Below are 6,000 nucleotides of genomic sequence, written 5' to 3'. Positions count from 1 at the left end.
ATCGCTGCTGGAAGAGTCGAATTGGATGAAGCTGATGAGGATGCAGGTTACTGCAAGCTTTTTTCGGAGAATCTGTGTGGCCAAGCTCTAATGTGGTTCACCCAATTAGAGCCGGGTTCGATCAGCAATTTCGACGAACTATCAGCCGTGTTCTTAAAGCAATACTCTATCCTTATGGATAAAAGCGTTTCGGATGCCGATCTTTGGAACTTAACGCAAGGATCTAATGAGTCACTTCGAGTTTTCATCACCAAATTCAAAGGAGTGCTGTCAAAGCTCCCAAGAATCTCACAGCAATCAGCTTTATCTGCCCTACGAAAAGGATTGCGACATGATTCAAGGTTTAAAGAAGACCTAATACTTCATAAACCAGACACAATTCAGGATGCACTCTTTCGCGCGAACAATTGGATGGAGGTAGAGGACGAAAAAGAAAGTTTTGCCAAAAGAAATAAGCAAGAAAAGCCAGCAATCACCGTCCCTGCCAGGAAGTTCGAGCCTAGGGAGAGCAAAGGACCAAAGAGGTTTGGGTCGCAACCCTTCAACAATACCGTCGGGAAGCAATTCCAAGGGAAAGGAAGATCAAACACTTGGGTCCGTGATGAAAGTCTATATTGCGACATTCATAAAGTAACCGGACATTTAACCAAGGATTGCAGCGTTCTTAAAAAGCACCTCGCAGAGCTTTGGGCTAGTGGCGATCTTTCTAAATTCGATATAAAAGATTTTGTGAAGGAATACCACGAAGCAAAGGAAAACTCCAAAGATCAAGATTCCAAAAGACCGAGGTTATCCAACGAGGAAGAACCAAGGAGTTCGAAGGGTAAGATCAATGTGATTCTAGGAGGTTCCAGATTTTGCGGAGATTCAATAAGTTCCATCAAAAAACATAGACGAAATGTCTTACTCAAAGCAAGCTTGAGCGAAGAAATTGATTTTCAAGGTGCTTCAATATCATTTAACGAAGAAGAAACGTGGCATCTCGAAAGACCGCATGACGATGCTCTAGTCATTACTCTTGATGTCGCAAACTTCGAAGTATCAAGGATCCTTATAGATACAGGCAGTTCGGTCGACTTGATCTTTTTAAGTACTCTAGAAAAAATGGGAATCAGCCGAGGAGACATAGTAGGACCCCCATCTCCGTTAGTTGCGTTCACAAGCGAGTCAGCCATGTCTCTCGGAACAATCAAGCTACCGGTCCTTGCCAAGAAAGTATCGAAGATCGTGGACTTCGTTGTCTTCGATAAGCCCGCAGCTTACAACATCATCCTTGGAACTCCCTGGATTTATCGAATGAAAGCAGTTCCCTCTACATACCATCAATGTATCAAATTTCCAACATCAAATGGGGTGGAAACAATTCGGGGAGATCAAGAAGCTTCTCGGACGTGTTACTTAGCTAGCCACCGTTTGAAGATCCAATAGCAATTAACAAAGCCCGCAAAAGAAGGACTAAGGCAAAAATTTCCTAGTGGGCAGGAAAAAGAGGATGTGGTAGTAGAAGTGGTATTGGAAGAAGACAAACCAGATCGGAAAATTCGAATTGGAGCAACGTTGACTGGCCAAATAAAAGAAGCTTTGATCGAACTCTTAAGGAAAAACGAAGCATCATTTGCATGGTCAGCAGCGGACATGCCTGGCATAAATCCGAGTATAATTTGTCATGAACTAAACGTGGATCCAAGCTTCAAACCGGTAAAACAAAAAAGAAGAAAGCTTGGAGTGGAGCGGGCAAAAATAGTAAACGACGAAGTGGATAAACTTTTGAAGATAGGGTCCATAAGAGAAGTGCAATATCCGGAGTGGGTAGAAAACACTGTCGTTGTCAAGAAAAAGAACGGGAAAGATAGGGTTTGCATCGATTTTACAGACCTGAATAAAGCATGTCCCAAAGATAGTTTCCCGCTCCCGCATATAGATCGACTTGTAGAGTCCACCGCTGGAAATGAGCTGTTAACGTTCATGGACGCCTTCTCGGGTTATAATCAGATAATGATGAACCCCGATGATCAAGAAAAGACGTCATTTATCACAGATAGAGGTATCTACTGTTACAAGGTAATGCCTTTTGGTTTGAAAAATGCAGGAGCAACTTACCAACGGTTGGTGAACAAAATGTTTCACAATCACCTCGGGAAGACTATGGAAGTCTACATAGATGATATGTTGGTTAAATCGTTAAAGAAAGAAGATCATGTTAAACATTTGGAGGAATGTTTTGATATTCTCAATAAATATCAAATGAAGCTAAACCCGGCGAAGTGCACATTTGGAGTCCCATCCGGAGAATTTCTTGGCTATATTGTAACAGAAAGAGGGATTGAAGCCAATCCAAATCAAATTAACGCCTTTCTGAACATGCCATCTCCAAGAAACTTCAAAGAAGTGCAACGGTTGACTGGGCGGATTGCGGCTTTGAATCGTTTTATCTCGAGGTCAACAGATAAGTCGTTGCCTTTCTACCAAATTCTAAAAGGGAACAAAGGATTCATTTGGGATGAGAAGTGTGAAGAAGCCTTTGGGCAGCTTAAGGCATACTTAACCACTCCACCTGTACTGTCCAAACCGGAAGTAGATGAAAAACTTTATTTGTACGTATCAGTTTCAAACCACGCGGTTAGTGGAGTCTTGGTTCGGGAAGACCGTGGGGAGCAGAAACCAATTTACTACGTGAGCAAGTCAATGACAGATCCGGAAACCAGATACACAATGATGGAAAAACTTGCACTCGCGGTGATAACTTCGGCTCGGAAGCTGCGTCCATATTTTCAATCCCATCCGGTTGAAGTATTAACTAACCAACCACTCCGAACAATACTTCATAGTCCAAGTCAGTCCGGACGTTTGGCGAAATGGGCGGTTGAATTAAGCGAGTACGACATAGAGTTCAAAAGCCGGATCAGTATGAAGGCTCAGGTCTTAGCAGACTTCCTGACCGAACTACCGATACCTGGAACGATAAAGCAACCTGAGAACCAAACTTGGAAATTACACGTAGACGGGTCTTCAACAAAGTAAGGATCCGGAGTGGGAATCAAGTTGGAATCTCCAACATCAGAAATTCTAGAGCAATCGTTCCGATTGTTATTCAATGCCTCCAACAACGAGGCAGAATACGAAGCCCTTATTGCCGGACTTCGACTAGCACAAGGAGTTGGAGCTAAGGAAATATTGGCTTATTGCGATTCGCAATTAGTAGTTAACCAATTTAATGGAGACTATGAAGCCAAAGATTCAAGAATGGAAGCATACCTTGAAGTGGTGAAGGATTTGTCTAGGAATTTCTCGAAATTCGAATTAATCCGCATACCTCGGGGAGAGAATACAACCGCGGACGCACTTGCCGCATTAGCTTCAACATCAGATCCTGAGTTAAAGAGAGTTATTCCAGTAGAATGCATCTCGGAGCGAAGCATTCAAGACAGCAAGGAAACCCTCGTCGTCACAAGGTCTCGAGCAGCGGCACGCGACCGTGGCGAACCAGAGATCGAACCGCCACCCAGCAAACGCAGGAAATCAAAGGGACCAAATACATCTAGCAAGGAACCCGTCGTCTTAGCTGAAGAAGTGGTTCCAGAAATGATGTCAGAAACCGAGCCATTAATCGAGGAGGATATTCTTGAACCAAACGAGCATCCCGAACCAGAGCCACGAATATTTCACAAAATTGACCAAATTCCGGCTAAAGACTGGGGGGCTGACTGGAGGGAGCCAATAAAGCACTACATCATGACAGGTGAGCTCCCAAAGAATAAATGGCAGGCCAGGAAAATGAAAGTCGTTAGCGCGAAATTTTGTCTGTCGAAGGATGCGTTATATAGACGAGGTGTCAGTGACCCTTACCTATTATGCATTTTTGGGCCCGAAGTCGAAATCGTCATGAGCGAAGTGCATGAAGGATTATGTGGGAGTCATTCATCAGGAAGAGCTATGGCTTTTAAAGTTAAAAGAATGGGGTATTTTTGGCCCACTATGATCACAGATTGTGTTAAGTTCGCCCAAAGATGCAAGCGTTGCCAACTCCATGCACCATTGATCCATCAACCGTCGGAATTATTCTCCTCCATTTCCGCCCCATACCCGTTTATGAGGTGGTCAATGGACATCATTGGGCCATTGCACAAATCAACTCGAGGTGTACAGTACCTTTTAGTCCTTACGGATTACTTTTCAAAATGGATTGAAGCTGAGGCGTATGTCGGTATCAAGGATTCGGCGGTGCAGACCTTTATTTGGAAAAACATTATATGTCGACATGGAGTTCCATACGAAATAGTCACTGATAATGGACCGCAATTCATTTCACACGAGTTTGATGCCTTTTGTGCGGACTGGGGAATCAAAGTTAGTTATTCTACTCCACGATATCCGCAAGGAAACGGTCAAGCCGAAGCCGCGAACAAGACGATATTAAGCAATCTCAAGAAACGCTTAAGTCATCTAAAGGGAGGATGGTATGAAGAACTCCAACCCGTCCTGTGGGCTTATCGTACAACCCCTAGGCGACCTACAGGAGAAACTCCATTCTCTTTGGTTTATGGCATGGAAGCGGTAGTACCAGCTGAACTCAATGTGCCCGGACTTCGTCGAACAGAAGCACCGTTAAATGAGGAAGAAAATTCAGCAATGCTTAAAGATTCTCTAGACACCATAAATGAAAGGCGTGATCAAGCTCTAATTCGGATCCAGAATTACCAACAGGCAGCAGCACGGTATTACAATTCAAAGGTTAAAAGTAGGCCGTTCTTCGTGGGAGATTACGTATTAAGACGCGTCTTTGACAACAAAAAAGAAGAAGGTGCTGGAAAACTCGGTATTAATTGGGAGGGACCTTACATTATTACCGAGGTGGTTCGAAACGGCGTTTATAGGTTAAAAGACCTAGAAGACAATCCAGTCAAGCGACCTTGGAATGTGATCAACTTAAAGAAGTTTTATGTTTAAAAGCTACATGCATTGTTTATGTACATGAACTACGGTGTGGCTTGATCCCGAGATGGGTACGTAGGCAGCTCGAAAACGAGTTCAGCTATTAATAAAAATTTGTTTTATTTCTTTATTAAAGGAGAAAGGTTCGGCTAAGCGAACATACAAGGAATTGGAAATAAAGCGTTATTTTAGAAAACGGAATGTCCCTCATCGTACACTTTGGATTATGAAAACCTTGTTGACGAGCAGAACACTTCAACTCCTTGACCAGCAAGATCGAGGATTGGCATCATGCAGTCCGGAATTCGAGCAAAGTCTGAAATTCCAAGTTCAATCCACTCTCCGGGGTGAGATTCAAGGATGTGAAGATCTCTTGACACCGTAGTAAGCCTGCGTTGCATCCGGTTGATCCTCTTCCGAAGTCTCCTCTTTTCCGACATAAGCTTCCGGTGTTGAAGCTCAAGTGCCTCTATGAACACCGTCGCTGTTCCCTGGTCTCTGATTGAGAGATCCCTGATCAAAGCACATGGGGCTCGGATCTGAGATCTCGAGAAGCCGCGAAGTGGAGGAGGCTGCCTGCTTGGCTCATTTGGAACATCTTTGTTTATCATTCCGATTCTGGTGAAGTCGGGCATAGATTCTGAACAGCGAAGATTGAACTCCATACCTACTAAAATGAAAAGAATGGTGAGGAGTAAAGGGAAATTGAGACAACAATTTATAGAAAAAGTCATATCCCTAACAAGCTGCGGATTCTATCCAAAGAATGGAATGATTCGCGGAGAGATTTATGCCCTCGAATGGATCCTGCATTAAAAGACGCATCTCCAAGAATATTTGGAAAGAAAGGAAAGTAGCAAATATTTCCATAAAATTAAAAGGGGCCGAAGCCCATTACGAGTTTTAAAAAAAAAAAAAAAGAGAAGAAGTGAAGATATTAAAGAACATTTATGGGAGAGGCTCAGGAACAGGCTCCTTCATCGCCGGTTTAGTCTTCGAAGTGGACGCCTTGTTTTTGGCATCCACTTCGGAACGATCCCGAATGCGTTTCCGGCAGTTGCTGGCCTC

The sequence above is a fragment of the Arabidopsis lyrata genome (assembly GCF_000004255.2).
Source record: "Arabidopsis lyrata subsp. lyrata unplaced genomic scaffold ARALYscaffold_8, whole genome shotgun sequence".
NCBI classification, from domain to species: domain Eukaryota; kingdom Viridiplantae; phylum Streptophyta; class Magnoliopsida; order Brassicales; family Brassicaceae; genus Arabidopsis; species Arabidopsis lyrata.
The sequence above is the reverse complement of the archived record's forward strand: the minus strand, read 5'-3'. Positions refer to the sequence as shown.